This window comes from Protopterus annectens, chromosome 16.part0 (assembly GCF_019279795.1).
Source record: "Protopterus annectens isolate FY-2018-M chromosome 16.part0, PAN1.0, whole genome shotgun sequence".
Lineage (NCBI taxonomy): Eukaryota > Metazoa > Chordata > Ceratodontiformes > Protopteridae > Protopterus > Protopterus annectens.
Genome location: NC_056750.1, coordinates 89,937,115 through 89,954,497, shown reverse-complemented (window position 1 = coordinate 89,954,497; position 17,383 = coordinate 89,937,115).

The window sequence follows — 17,383 nt, the reverse complement described above, 5'->3', positions numbered from 1 at the left end:
CATTCAAAACATTTAACCCTAGGTCCTGTACACATACATGGACTAGTGGCTTCCCCTGCTACTGGCAGATTCTGTTGGGGTAGACTGGGCTGTCCACCATGGGTTCCTTTAGACCCATGAGCAGCAGTGGGTGTCCTTTTCCTGTGTAGTGATGCCCTGCTTGCTAGGTATAGGTCTCCCTTCTTCCCCAACTCATCTGAAGTAGCACATTGTCTATCAGCTAACCAGATACTCATGTCCTAAGGCAAAATACTAAGGGCTTGTTCACTAATCAAAAGGTATGCTAGCCCTTTAAAAGTGGTGACCTGACATCCACTCACCCACCTATGAAAATATGTACTTAGTTTAACAACATATTCACACACACTTTCATCTGCCTTGTGTCTATGCTCATAAAACTTTTTCCTATAAGGCTCAGGTGTTAGCTTATAAAATTCTAGCAAACAATTCTTAACAATCAAAAAATTCACGATCAGATAATTTAGAAAGCACAGTTACAGCTTTACCATGGAGTAAGGGGGTCAGGAACTTTACCCAGAGCCTTTGGTCAACATCATACTGTTTACATACTCTCTCAAACATATGAATGAAACCACCAAAATGATACCCCTCTGTAAACTGCTGAAAAAATTTACTGACCTTTTGTGCTTCTGGGGTCTGGTTACTCCCTTCCCCATTACCTCCACGACTCTGGGGAAGAGTCAGCATCTCCTTTTCATGCTTTCTCTGCCTCTCCTTCTCCTCAGCTTCCAGATGTAGCAGTTTCTCATTCTTCTCAGCCTGTAGATGTCTCAATCTCTCTGCTTCTTCTGTTTCCAAATGCCTGGCCTCCAACTCAAGTCTCTTTAGCTCCAGCTGGATTTTTAAGTCCCCTGTAGAAAGGTTGAGCTGTCCACTCACTGAGTGTACATCTCCATGGCCAGTCTGATCATCCTCCTGGTTGCTCTTCTCAGATGCAGCTGTGACCAAAGCTGCAATCATGTTTGCTTTAGTCAGGTTTCCATGCACCAGTCCTTTAGCATGGCACATCTCTGCCAACTCGCTCCTTGTCAGCTTCCCATCCTCTTCTGTTGACATGCTTGCCTGCTGTCCCTGACTAACTAAGCTGATTAACCTGATCTGAACTCTGAATATTCACTGTGTGGCTGATTTAGAGTACAAAAACACATTCAGTGATAACTGTACACAAGCTACAGGCATTCACCATCCACACCACTACAAGCCATCTAGTATATGATGTGGCTAACTCACCACTATTAAACAATTAATATTTGATGTGGATATCCCACCACTGCCAAACAATTAATATGTGACATCCGCTCACTGGCCCAGTAATCAAGGAGCCTCAATCCTGACCACTAGCACCAATGAGGGGCATGCACATTGGCAGGATAACAAGTACACACACAGTAAAGTACAATTTCCCTTAACAGCACATAGAGATCGCAGTCAGTCTGGGGCTGGTTTCTCCCTTTCTCTCCAGATCCCCAATATGACTCCCCACTGGTACAGCTATAGGGTACAGATCTCAGCCTAGTGGTCAAGCCAAAACTTTCAGCACCCTCTATGTCCAACCAGTGCTTCATGTCCCTGCCCAAGTAGCTGACACACACACACACACACACACACACACACACACACACACACACACACACACACACACACACACCCTTTGAGATATGAGTTATATACAAGCATGCAGTCACTCCTGGGGAAGGCTGGCACATGTTCTACAGCTATGTCCCCTTTTCTCCAGACTATAAGGTAGACATCACTGCCACCAACCAATAATAAAAGCACAAGACAAATCTCATTAATACAACACAGTGCTAATCAAAAGTTCAGAAATCACAGGAACTTTAAAACAATATTGTATTATAGTCTGACATGAATATAGAAAAACAGCTAGACTAATCTGGCTAAATTCCTATCTAACTCTAAGAGAAAGAATAAAAGTCTAAGATCCTACTTACAGAGCAAACTAAGTGTTGGTGAGGTGATGTCAGCTTCAGAAAAAAAAATCCAAAATGCTAAACCTTTCTCTCTGAGAAAGTCTTAAGTTGATAACACCCAGTATTGCTGAGTCATTTCACATTACATCATTTTTAACGCCTCTGCTGAAGTTTCCCAGGCTCACAGAACTCAAAATTTAACATTTGTTTATAATCTTGCACCTGCCAGGAAACCACAGCAATAAAGCACACTTTACATATAAAACCTAGTAATTAACTATTGTCCTAAGACAATAGAAATAATTTCTTAGTCCAGACATCCTGCCTCAAAGATTGAGATCAAACAGTCACAAAATGCTTCACTATTAGCTTTCTTCCAGCAGAGTGCACTGTGGTTACATTTCTGAAGCTCAGAATATATAACACAGTATCTGAAGTAGGATATTCATTTGTCTGCAACCTGTGGGTTATGGATCCGACATCGGATCCGAACCACCGGCATTTTTTTCTATGGATCAAGCTCTCTCAGCTCCTCCCTCCTCACCAATGCTGCTCTACTCTCCTCTCGACAGATCTCCTCGTTTGCCGGGTGGGTGGTGGGATTGGTCTCTAGCTCTCAAGTGCTAGTTTAGTTTTGTTAATATTAGAATTTTTTTTGATTTTTTTTTGAATTTTTTATTGAAGTTTATGCTTTTTATATTTTATATTTTTTAGTTTAGTCTTAAAGTAAATTATTTCCCTCCTGTTGTGTGTGTGTGTGTGTGTGTTGGTGTGTTGTGTGTAATATTGTTTAGTTACTTTTATTAGTTTATCCTTTATAGATTAGTGGGGCTGAAGCCCAAATACATCATGGAAATGTCCCGGATTATAAGGGGGTGCCCCCCCCAAGTCCTTCTCCCTCAAACACCAAGTGCAGTTTTTTTTGCTCTGATACCCTCTCCGAGGAGGTTCCAAGAGACTTCTGGTGCATGCTTTCACACCGGGTTCTGTTTGCTTATCCACCCTTGCCCTGATGCCTCTGATTCTCCAGCAGAAAAGCCTGTGGGTTGGGTTGCAGATGATTCTCATTGTCCCATCCGGATCTGATATCCCATCCATCCTGCATACCTCCTCCGAATCTGGACAACTGAAGCTGACCGGCTTGGCTGCCCAGTTCCACTTTGATCAGACTCGGTATTTACCCGTCCTTTCTTCCTAAAGTCGCTTCTGAAGCAAACATCAATCAATCCATTAACATCTCATACTTTTATTTCCCACTATAAGTTGGATCTTGCATCTAGGGTAGAGCATCATTGGCTCTCATGGCTCTGGAATATCCTATTCCATGATAGGTCATGAGGGTAGAGAGGGCATTATGGGTGAGTTTCTTACATTTAGTTTTCTTACATTTGTAAAAAGACACCTGTGGATCACATTAATATTTACAATGACATAGAATTATCTACAAAATTCTACCTAGCTAGGCTGGTAGCCTTCACACCTGCAACCCAGAAAAACATGATCCTGAGAAGGAGTCAGAGAAGACTTTTTGAAATTTGTTCTGAACCCCAGGATCGGCAGAAAGGATACAGCAAAATGAAGATTTTGCAAAAGGGTCTCTGGAAAGGACACCTGAATCAACAGGTCATCCAAGTAAGGAAATATTTGGATCCCTTGAAGTCTGCAAAGAGCAATCACAGGAGCAAGGCATCTGGTGAACACTCTTGAGGTAGTAGAAAGGCCAAAGGGCAAAGCAGAGGACTGCAAATGCCAGGAAGCAACAGAAATGCAAAAAAAAAAAAATCCTGAAAAGAGGATGGATCAGAAAATGGAGATAAGTATCCTTGTGATCCAGAGACACCATATAGGCTTGAAGGGACAACAAGAGAAAGGAAGGTACCTTTAGAAAAGTGTTTGGATGACAGAGCTCTAGAATAGGTCTTTTCTGAGCACTAGAAGAAGTCTAGAGCAAAATGCTTTCTCCTTTGGGACACGGACACCTCTGGAATAGTACCCTGAGACAAGAGATCTTGAAGAACCTCTGGTAAAAAGGGAAGGTGTTCCCAAGGAGGCTGAGGAATTCCCATAAAAAGAAGACAGGATTTCCACACCATGAAGTGCTCTTGACAAATGATTCACAGAACCCAAGAATCCTAATGATCTGAAGTCAAACTAGAAGAGAAAGAGAAAAGCAAAGAAACAGGACTACGGCTGGAAGAGATGGATAGTCACACAGTGCCTAATTTATCCAGAAAAGAAGGGTTCAGAGTCCCCAAAAATTGAGTAGCCTTGGCAGGAGGAGCCCATTTGCCATTCATACATTTAGTAGAAGGATGGGATTGCCTATGAACAAAGGCAGACATAGTGAGGTAGTTTCTTGCAGCTTCCCCAAACAAAAGTTTAGAATCTAGAAGAGCATCCATCAACTTAGCTTTAATATCATCAGGTACAGGTTGAAACCTAAGCCAGGAATACCTCTTCATAATTGAACCAAAAACAGCAGAAGAAGCATCTGTTGCATCATAACTACATTATCGGATGGTGCAGTGGTGCAGTGGGAGTGTTGTCACCTCACAGCAAGAGGTTTTCTGGTTTGATTCTTGGCTTGAGTGCCTTCTGTGTGGAGTCTGCATGTCCTCCCTGTGTTCACGTGGGTTTCTCCAGGTGCTCCCGTTTCCTCCCACATTACAAAGACATACATCTGGGGTTTTTCTCCCTGGGCCCCAGCTGAAAATTGGCTTCATTCCAAGTTGGACTTTCCCAGTAAACAAATGTTAAATAAATACAAAATTTAATAGAATGATGAATGACTTGAGAGGAAGCTCCTTGCACGGAAAAAACTGAAGTTTTATCCTCAGAGTCTAGAAAATCATAAATAAGTTGACAGGCCTGAGAAAGAAGAGCCAACGCATACCTAGACATATGGGTCTGATAATTAATAGCCCTAAAAGCTATGGTAACAGAAGTGTAAATGTTTTTACCCAGCCTGTCCATAGTTCTGCTGTCCTTGTCAGAAGGCAATAGCTGGGAATGAAGAAAGCAATTCAGAGGCTACAGACACTACAGAGGGGTCAGCAGCAGAACATTTATGCAAAAAATAACAATTTCCAGACACCCTATAAAACATATCAGGCTTCTTGGGAGCATGGGGGACAAGGATCAGGGGCATGACAGGCATTGGAGAAAGAATCCAGTAAAGCAACCATAGCAGGAGGAACAGCAGGTTTAGGAGAGTCCAGCTGTAACAACTCATAGTACCTCTTATGGATATCAAAGACCTCAGTATAATGCCATTTAAACATCCATCATCCTAGAGAGTGTGTCCCCAAAGGAAATTTCCTCCAAAGGAACATCAGGGATAATAGATTCCTCCTCCTCCTCTGACCCATAGTCCAAAGGATAAGGAATTTGAGTAGAATAAGTTAAGGATTCATTAGCAGAATTTGACACCTCCTCAGAAGAATCCTGGTCTCTAGGCCTTTTAAGAGAAGTAGAGGACCAAGGAGGAGCAGTACTTGATACCCCATAAGTAGACTTTAAAGATATTAGGGCAGAAAATAACTCCTAAGTAAAAGCATGACAATCATGTTGTGGATCCATAGAAGCAGAAGAAACGTTTAATTTTTTGTTTTGTTTTTAAGGGAACATCCTGAGTAGGCACAGATCTGGGATGACAGTCAAAAACTATAGAAGGAACTTCTTCCCCAACTAAAAACTGAAGAACTCCCCTAGGCTCCTCAGGAAACAAATCAGCCATGGTTCCCTGTGAACGTCTGAGATGAATATGCCTGCAAAGCCTCTTCGGATGTGCTGCCAGCCAGATCCCACCAGCCTCCAACACAGTCATGGCAGAGAAATCCAATGACACAGCCAGGTGAGCATCTGGGTTTGTAACAACCTCAGGAAAAACAACAGGCAGGGGCTGGAGAGTGGAAGATTCTGGTCGTACCTTTTTCTACTTCTTCTTCCCTAACAGCTGACCCTTGAGGTGGGAGATTTCTTCCATAATATCTTTAAAGAGTTGCTTAAGATGCTGATTCTAAAGATACAAGAAAAGTGAAGAGAGTCTATGGCAAAGGGTTTTCAGAACAAACACCTGACAAGTAGAACAAGTCCTATGGTCATGAGAAGCACCTAGGCAAAAAATACACTTATAGTAGCGGTCTATGCGGAATCGGTCTCCCACACTGGCATTTATCCTTCCTGGATGACATTAACCCCAAGGAACACAAACAAACAAGAAAAAACAAAATCCCCAATGGGGCACTTCTCTTGTAAAAACAGCAAACAGGCATAGAAAGTCACTGGAGAATGAAAATGTATTAAACTGACAGAAAATGTACACAGGTAAACAGATCAATTGTGTAAAAGATATGTTCAGACTGGCGGCAAAGAAGTTCTGATTTTGGTAGGCCTGAGCATCATCTTTAAGCACTAGGTTAAGCAGGGAGCATGTGGTGACATTTGGCATACCTTTTAAATTCAGGAGTCTTTGAAATACTAGCCAGACGTTGGGCTTCAGCAGCAGGGAATCCCATATGTTAAAGAAAACTGCAGCAGTGAATGTAAGAACATCAGTACATACTGCCTACGTTGACCTGGCCAAGACATTTGACAAAATTCCCCACTCAGGTATTATAAATAAACTCACAAAATTGGGCATTAATCCCTACAACACCTGATGGATATCCAACTGGCTCATGGACAGAACACGTGGTTAAAGTAGGTGAATCCAGATCCAGCAAGAGGCCAGTTACTAGTGGCATGCCACAGGGCTCAGTGCTGGGACCACTCCTGCTCTGAATATACTTCTCTGAAGTCAATGCTAATGTGGAAGGCCTCTGTATGACAAAGTTTGCTGATGACTGCAAGCTAGGGGAAATGCAGATATCCTTCAGGAGAGCCTAGATCAGATAAATTATTAGTGCCAGAACCAAGGCGTAAAACTAAATGCAAAAAAATGCATTATCATACCCTTTGGAAAATCAAATACCCCTGCAAATTACAGCATCAATAGCATACCCCTAAGAGTAGACTTAGAGGTGAGAGATATAAATACACAGACAGGTAGTAGCTTAAACTTTGACTGTCATGGGTCCACAGTGGTGAGGAAGTCCTTTTATGTGGCACAACTTATAAGTAAAGGTATGGCGTCCAGCTCCAAGGAAATTATAGTCCCGCTGTACGCAGCCCTCATTAGACCAATGAGGATGTACAGTCCATCGTTTGGCATGATCCAGGTCCAAGGAAATTATAGTCCCGCTGTACTTAGCCCTCATTAGACCAATAAGGAAGTACAGTGCACCATTTGGCATGTACTTGACTAGGCACTTATAGTAGCTGCAGTGACCTCAGAGGTTCCTCACAGAGAAAATACAAGGTGTAAACAACATGAACCTTGTGGGTAGACCAAAAGCCCTATCCCTTTATTCTGTCCTACTGACTATTAAAGGATGACCTCTGCTTGACCTGCAGGCACTCACAAATCCAGCTCCAATGGAGCTGCTACACATCAGTAGGTCTAACAGCTTGAGGGTCACCTGATGTAGGAGCTGCTACACATCAGTAGGTCTAACAGCTTGAGGGTCACCTGATGTAGGAGCTGCTACACATCAGTAGGTCTAACAGCTTGAGGGTCACCTGATGTAGGAGCTGCTACACATCAGTAGGTCTAACGGCTTGAGGGTCACCTGATGTAGGAGCTGCTACACATCAGTAGGTCTAACGGCTTGAGGGTCACCTGATGTAGGAGCTGCTACACATCAGTAGGTCTAACAGCTTGAGGGTCACCTGATGTAGGAGCTGCTACACATCAGTAGGTCTAACAGCTTGAGGGTCACCTGATGTAGGGATCTAAGCTTAGCAACTCAAACAAAACACGCTGGAGAGACAGATATGTGTCTCAGAGATTGCCCCTTCTTTGGAACAGGATTCCTATTCAAATTAAGAAGAACCCTTCTGTGGCCCTCTTCAAATGCCGTTTGGTTCAATGGATGGAGATCTGCAGATAAACAGCTCAGGTGCTGCTTGTGTTCCGTATGGACAGAGGCAAGCTGTAAGATACTCAATGCACATTCACAAATCCATGCCATCCTCTTGCTCCCAGAGGCTATATTGATCCATGCACCTCCACAACCCCTTTTTTCCATTTTAGGATATGGGATTTTCGGGTGTCACTTCTACAGTGACAATCATATAGAGCTGAAATTTACACTGCTGAGTGTCCAGCCATGCTTTAGTAGTTCTTCCATACCACAAACTTGCATGCACACTCACACCTATGGCCAATTTAGAGTATCCAATCCACCTACTGCGTGTGTTTGGAATGTGTCAGGAAATCAAAGCACCCAGAGGAAATGCATGTGAACACAGAGACGACATATAGACTCTACACAGAGGGCACCCCATCAGATAATTGAACCAGGGAACCTCTTACTGTGAGGTGCCACACTATCTGCTGCACCACTGTGCCTCCCTGTCAAAAAATGCACTTACCTCCATCAGGAAATTGAACCCTGGTCTCCTGCATGACAGGTAGGGACGATCACCATTATGGACCCTAGGGGTGATATATATTGGGTAAAATTGGGTTATATTGGCTAGGCTTGTTAACCTGGTAAACTCATACTCACCTATTCTTCTGTGCAGAAATAATAAACCCAGAACTGCCTCTCGCTGTAGATGCTATAGAGTTATCTACACAAGAAACTGATTTAAATATGCTGATAAATTACTTCATTATCTCCCCAGAACTGCCTTTCCCTGTAGATACTATAGCAATAACCCACGCCTGGGTGTGGGTAATGCTAAATTTACCCACGGTTGGCGTGGTTTGGTCCCGAGGGTGAAGCCGAGGACCAAAAAGCCAACCGTGGTAAATTACCCACACCCAGAAGTGGTTATTATACATGACATTATTTAAGAAAGAAACTATTACTTTTCTTAAATAATGGCATAATAATGCCTGTTTACTGCCCTTCTGCAGATGTCTGGCATCCGGCAGTTCTGATGTACTGCGGCGCCTGCGCGGTACATCAGAGTTGTGGGCAAAAACGGAGAAAGCAAGATCTCCGTTGCTTTAGTGTTCGCTATGTTAAATGAGTTTAACATAGCGAGACAGTTAAAATAAACGGACATCTCTGTTGCTTATTTTAAACTGTCTCGCTATGTTAAACTCATTTAACATAGCTAAACATTAAAAAGCAACGGAGATCTTGCTTTCTCCGTGCTTTTAAAACACTGTTCGCTATGTTAAATGGGTTTAACATATGAGACAGTTTAAATAAGCAACGGAGATCTCCGCTGCTTTTAACTGTCTCGCCATGTTAAACCCATTTAACATAGCTTAACAGTGTTTTAAAAATCTCCGTTGCTTATTTAAAGCTGTCTCGCTATGTTAAACCCATTTAACATAGCGAGACAGTGTTTAAAATCGAGTTATTAATGGAAAAAGTCCGGGCGGCGGACCTTTTTCCATTAGTATAACTTCGATTTACAACGGGCATGCTGGCCAATCAGCGTGCACTGCCTCTAACTGTAGATACTATAGTATTACCTACACAGGAAACTGATTTAAATACGGTTATAATTACTTCATTATCTCCCCAGAACTGCCTCTAACTGTAGATACTATAGTATTACCTACACAGGAAACTGATTTAAATACGGTTATAATTACTTCATTATCTCCCCAGAACTGCCTCTAACTGTAGATACTATAGTATTACCTACACAGGAAACTGATTTAAATACGGTTATAATTACTTCATTATCTCCCCAGAACTGCCTCTAACTGTAGATACTATAGTATTACCTACACAGGAAACTGATTTAAATACGGTTATAATTACTTCATTATCTCCCCAGAACTGCCTCTAACTGTAGATACTATAGTATTACCTACACAGGAAACTGATTTAAATACGGTTATAATTACTTCATTATCTCCCCAGAACTGCCTCTAACTGTAGATACTATAGTATTACCTACACAGGAAACTGATTTAAATACGGTTATAATTACTTCATTATCTCCCCAGAACTGCCTCTAACTGTAGATACTATAGTATTACCTACACAGGAAACTGATTTAAATACGGTTATAATTACTTCATTATCTCCCCAGAACTGCCTCTAACTGTAGATACTATAGTATTACCTACACAGGAAACTGATTTAAATACGGTTATAATTACTTCATTATCTCCCCAGAACTGCCTCTAACTGTAGATACTATAGTATTACCTACACAGGAAACTGATTTAAATACGGTTATAATTACTTCATTATCTCCCCAGAACTGCCTCTAACTGTAGATACTATAGTATTACCTACACAGGAAACTGATTTAAATACGGTTATAATTACTTCATTATCTCCCCAGAACTGCCTCTAACTGTAGATACTATAGTATTACCTACACAGGAAACTGATTTAAATACGGTTATAATTACTTCATTATCTCCCCAGAACTGCCTCTAACTGTAGATACTATAGTATTACCTACACAGGAAACTGATTTAAATACGGTTATAATTACTTCATTATCTCCCCAGAACTGCCTCTAACTGTAGATACTATAGTATTACCTACACAGGAAACTGATTTAAATACGGTTATAATTACTTCATTATCTCCCCAGAACTGCCTCTAACTGTAGATACTATAGTATTACCTACACAGGAAACTGATTTAAATACGGTTATAATTACTTCATTATCTCCCCAGAACTGCCTCTAACTGTAGATACTATAGTATTACCTACACAGGAAACTGATTTAAATACGGTTATAATTACTTCATTATCTCCCCAGAACTGCCTCTAACTGTAGATACTATAGTATTACCTACACAGGAAACTGATTTAAATACGGTTATAATTACTTCATTATCTCCCCAGAACTGCCTCTAACTGTAGATACTATAGTATTACCTACACAGGAAACTGATTTAAATACGGTTATAATTACTTCATTATCTCCCCAGAACTGCCTCTAACTGTAGATACTATAGTATTACCTACACAGGAAACTGATTTAAATACGGTTATAATTACTTCATTATCTCCCCAGAACTGCCTCTAACTGTAGATACTATAGTATTACCTACACAGGAAACTGATTTAAATACGGTTATAATTACTTCATTATCTCCCCAGAACTGCCTCTAACTGTAGATACTATAGTATTACCTACACAGGAAACTGATTTAAATACGGTTATAATTACTTCATTATCTCCCCAGAACTGCCTCTAACTGTAGATACTATAGTATTACCTACACAGGAAACTGATTTAAATACGGTTATAATTACTTCATTATCTCCCCAGAACTGCCTCTAACTGTAGATACTATAGTATTACCTACACAGGAAACTGATTTAAATACGGTTATAATTACTTCATTATCTCCCCAGAACTGCCTCTAACTGTAGATACTATAGTATTACCTACACAGGAAACTGATTTAAATACGGTTATAATTACTTCATTATCTCCCCAGAACTGCCTCTAACTGTAGATACTATAGTATTACCTACACAGGAAACTGATTTAAATACGGTTATAATTACTTCATTATCTCCCCAGAACTGCCTCTAACTGTAGATACTATAGTATTACCTACACAGGAAACTGATTTAAATACGGTTATAATTACTTCATTATCTCCCCAGAACTGCCTCTAACTGTAGATACTATAGTATTACCTACACAGGAAACTGATTTAAATACGGTTATAATTACTTCATTATCTCCCCAGAACTGCCTCTAACTGTAGATACTATAGTATTACCTACACAGGAAACTGATTTAAATACGGTTATAATTACTTCATTATCTCCCCAGAACTGCCTCTAACTGTAGATACTATAGTATTACCTACACAGGAAACTGATTTAAATATGGTTATAATTACTTCATTATCTCCCCAGAACTGCCTCTAACTGTAGATACTATAGTATTACCTACACAGGAAACTGATTTAAATATGGTTATAATTACTTCATTATCTCCCTGCAGTCTACTAGCATTCTATAGACATGCATAGACCGAGGAAACTGATTTAAAGGTTACAATGGCACTTCAGTACCCATAACTGCCTCTAACTGTAGATACTATGGTTACCCTAACTGGGAAAAGTTTAAATTTGAAGATCTCCCCAGAACTGCCTCTAACTGTAGATACTATAGTATTACCTACACAGGAAACTGATTTAAATATGGTTATAATTACTTCATTATCTCCCCAGAACTGCCTCTAACTGTAGATACTATAGTATTACCTACACAGGAAACTGATTTAAATACGGTTATAATTACTTCATTATCTCCCCAGAACTGCCTCTAACTGTAGATACTATAGTATTACCTACACAGGAAACTGATTTAAATACGGTTATAATTACTTCATTATCTCCCCAGAACTGCCTCTAACTGTAGATACTATAGTATTACCTGCAGAGTGCTGTTTTTTGCTACCACATCTTGAAATGTTATATTATGTACTTCCATAAATAGTACATAATTCCACTGTGTGATTATTTCAGTGAGTACTGCCACCTTTTTTCATTTTTTTATTGACTTACAGTATCTGGTTTTCACTATTACTTTCATAACATGATATTAAACAATGTTTTAAGAGCATTTATAACAGCTCACAGGATTAAGGCTCTGAGCTGTTAATTATCTGCTGACTGTAAATGAGGGTACAAGGTTTGATTCCTTCCATTTGCATACTGAGTGATTCATAAGTCAACTAACGAGACAGTACACCCGGGTAAACAGTAAAAAGAAGACTTGTGCCCAGTGGGTTGATTTATTATTTGTGGTTAATTTATTCAGTGAGTTGTATACAATTCTGTTTGTGCGGTTGCTAATGTATCAACGTTGCCACATTACAGTAATATGTAGTATCTCATATGTTTGTGCGGTTGCTAATGTATCAACGTTGCCACATTACTGTAATATGTAGTGTCTCAGAGCTGCCCACAAAGTGTATAACTGCTTTCACTTCTCTATTACAATGCCCGCCTGTGCGGTTGCTAATGTATCAATGTTGCCACATTACTGTAATATGTAGTGCTCAGAGCTGCCCACAAAGTGTATAACTGCTTTCACTTCTCTATTGTAATGCCCGCCTGTGCGGATGCTAATGTATCAACGTTGCCACATTACTGTAATATGTAGTGTTTCAGAGCTGCCCACAGAGCATATAACTGCTTTCACTTCTCTATTACAATGCCCGCCTGTGTGGTTGCTAATGTATCAACGTTGCCACATTACTGTAATATGTAGTGTCTCAGAGCTGCCCACAAACCGTATAACTGCTTTCACTTCTGTATTACAATGCCCGCCTGTGCGGTTGCTAATGTATCAACGTTGCCACATTACTGTAATATGTAGTGTCTCAGAGCTGCCCACAGAGTGCATAACTGCTTTCACTTCTGTATTACAATGCCCACCTGTGCGGTTGCTAATGTATCAATGTTGCCACATTACCTGTAATATGTAGTGCTCAGAGCTGCCCACAAAGCGTATAACTGCTTTCACTTCTCTATTACAATGCCCGCCTGTGCGGTTGCTAATGTATCAACGTTGCCACATTACTGTAATATGTAGTGTCTCAGAGCTGCCCACAAAGTGTATAACTGCTTTCACTTCTCTATTACAATGCCCGCCTGTGCGGTTGCTAATGTATCAACGTTGCCACATTACTGTAATATGTAGTGTCTCAGAGCTGCCCACAAAGTGTATAACTGCTTTCACTTCTCTATTACAAGGCCCGCCTGTGCGGTTGCTAATGTATCAACGTTGCCACATTACTGTAATATGTAGTGTCTCAGAGCTGCCCACAAAGTGTATAACTGCTTTCACTTCTCTATTACAATGCCCGCCTGTGGGGTTGCTAATGTATCAACGTTGCCACATTACTGTAATATGTAGTGTCTCAGAGCTGCCCACAAAGCGTATAACTGCTTTCACTTCTCTATTACAATGCCCGCCTGTGCGGTTGCTAATGTATCAACGTTGCCACATTACTGTAATATGTAGTGTCTCAGAGCTGCCCACAAAGTGTATAACTGCTTTCACTTCTGTATTACAATGCCCACCTGTGCGGTTGCTAATGTATCAACGTTGTCACATTACTGTAATATGTAGTGTCTCAGAGATGCCCACAAGGCGTATAACTGCTTTCACTTCTCTATTACAATGCCCGTCTGTGCGGTTGCTAATGTATCAACGTTGCCACATTACTGTAATATGAAGTGTCTCAGAGCTGCCCACAAAGTGTATAACTGCTTTCACTTCTCTATTACAATGCCCACCTGTGCGGTTGCTAATGTATCAACGTTGCCACATTACTGTAATATGTAGTGTCTCAGAGCTGCCCACAAAGTGTATAACTGCTTTCACTTCTATATTACAATGCCCGACTGTACGGTTGCTAATGTAAGCACATTTGCCACATTACTGTAATATGTAGTGTCTCAGAGCTGCCCACAGAGGGTATAACTGCTTTCACTTCTCTATTACAATGCCCGTCTGTGTGGCTGCTAATGTATCAACGTTGCCACATTACTGTAATATGTAGTGCTCAGAGCTGCCCACAAAGTGTATAACTGCTTTCACTTCTCTATTACAATTCCCGCCTGTGCGGTTGCTAATGTATCAACGTTGCCACATTACTGTAATATGTAGTGTCTCAGAGCTGCCCACAAAGTGTATAACTGCTTTCACTTCTATATTACAATGCCCGACTGTACGGTTGCTAATGTAAGCACATTTGCCACATTACTGTAATATGTAGTGTCTCAGAGCTGCCTTCGAAGTGTATAACTGCTTTCACTTCTATATTACAATGCCCGACTGTGCGGTTACTAATGTATCAACGTTGCCACATTACTGTAATATGTAGTGTCTCAGAGCTGCCCACAAAGCGTATAACTGCTTTCACTTCTCTATTACAATGCCCGTCTGTGCGGTTGCTAATGTATCAACGTTGTCACATTACTGTAATATGAAGTGTCTCAGAGCTGCCCACAAAGCGTATAACTGCTTTCACTTCTCTATTACAATGCCCGTCTGTGCGGTTGCTAATGTGTCAACGTTGCCACATTACTGTAATATGAAGTGTCTCAGAGCTGCCCACAAAGTGTATAACTGCTTTCACTTCTATATTACAATGCCCGACTGTACGGTTGCTAATGTAAGCACATTTGCCACATTACTGTAATATGTAGTGTCTCAGAGCTGCCTTCGAAGTGTATAACTGCTTTCACTTCTCTATTACAATGGCCGCCTGTGCGGTTGCTAATGTATCAACGTTGCCACATTACTGTAATATGTAGTGTCTCAGAGCTGCCCACAAAGCGTATAACTGCTTTCACTTCTCTAATACAATGCCCATCTGTGCGGTTGCTAATGTATCAACGTTGCCACATTACTGTAATATGTAGTGTCTCAGAGCTTCCCAAAAAGCGTATAACTGCTCTCAGTTCTGTATTACAATGCCCACCTGTGCGGCTGCTAATGTATCAACGTTGCCACATTACTGTAATATGTAGTGTCTCACAGCTGTCCACAAAGTGTATAACTGCTTTCACTTCTGTATTACAATGCCCGCCTGTGCGGTTGCTAATGTATCAACGTTGCCACATTACTGTAATATATAGTGTCTCAGAGCTGCCCACAAAGTGTATAACTGCTTTCACTTCTGTATTAAAATGCCCGCCTATGCGGTTGCTAATGTATCAATGTTGCCACATTACTGTAATATGTAGTGTCTCAGAGCTGCCCACAAAGTGTATAACTGCTTTCACTTCTGTATTAAAATGCCCGCCTATGCGGTTGCTAATGTATCAATGTTGCCACATTACTGTAATATGTGGTGTCTCAGAGCTGCCCACAGAGTGTATAACTGCTTTCACTTCTGTATTACAATGCCCGCCTGTGTGGTTGCTAATGTATCAATGTTGCCACATTACTGTAATATGTAGTGCCTCACAGCTGTCCACAAAGCGTATAACTGCTTTCACTTCTGTATTACAATGCCCGCCGGTGCGGTTGCTAATGTATCAACGTTGCCACATTACTGTAATATGTAGTGTCTCAGAGCTGCCCACAAAGCGTATAACTGCTTTCACTTCTCAATTACAATGCCCGCCTGTGCGGTTGCTAATGTATCAACGTTGCCATATTACTGTAATATGTAATGTCTCAGAGCTGCCCACAGAGCGTATAACTGCTTTCACTTCTCTATTACAATGCCCGCCTGTGCGGTTGCTAATGTATCAACGTTGCCACATTACTGTAATATGTAGTGTCTCAGAGCTGCCCACAAAGTGTATAACTGCTTTCACTTCTCTATTGCAATGCCCGCCTGTGCAGTTGCTAATGTATCAACGTTGCCACATTACTGTAATATGTAGTGTCTCAGAGCTGCCCACAAAGCTTATAACTGCTTTCACTTCTGTATTACAATGCCCGCCTGTGCGGTTACTAATGTATCAACGTTGCCACATTACTGTAATATTTAGTGTCTCAGAGCTGCCCACAAAGCGTATAACTGCCTTCACTACTGTATTTCAATGCCCGGCTATGCGGTTGCTAATGTATCAACGTTGCCACATTACTGTAACATGTAGTGTCTCAGAGCTGCCCACAAAGCGTATAACTGCTTTCACTTCTCTATTACAATGCCCGCCTGTGCGGTTGCTAATGTATCAACGTTGCCACATTACTGTAAAATGTAGTGTCTCAGAGCTGCCCACAAAGCGTATAACTGCTTTCACTTCTCTATTGCAATGCCCGCCTGTGCGGTTGCTAACGTATCAACGTTGCCACATTACTGTAAAATGTAGTGTCTCAGAGCTGCCAACAAAGCGTATAACTGCTTTCACTTCTCTATTACAATGCCCGCCTGTGCGGTTGCGAATGTATCAAAGTTTGCCACATTACTGTAATATGTAGTGTCTCAGAGCTGCCCACAAACTGTATAACTGCTTTCACTTCTCTATTACAATGCCCGCCTGTGCGGTTGCTAATGTATCAACGTTGCCACATTACTGTAATATGTAGTGTCTCAGAGCTACCCACAAAGTGTATAACTGCTTTCACTTCTCTATTACAATGCCCACCTGTGCGGTTGCTAATGTATCAACGTTGCCACATTACTGTAATATGTCGTGTCTCAGAGCTGCCCACAAAGCGTATAACTGCTTTCACTTCTCTATTACAGTGCCTGCCTGTGCAGTTGCTAATGTATCAATGTTGCCACATTACTGTAATATGTAGTGTCTCACAGCTGCCCACAAAGCGTATAACTGCTTTCACTTCTATATTACAATGCCCGCCTGTGCGATTGCTAAGGTATCAACGTTGCCACATTACCTGTAATATGTAGTGCTCAGAGCTGCCCACAAAGCTTAAAACTGCTTTCACTTCTCTATTACAAT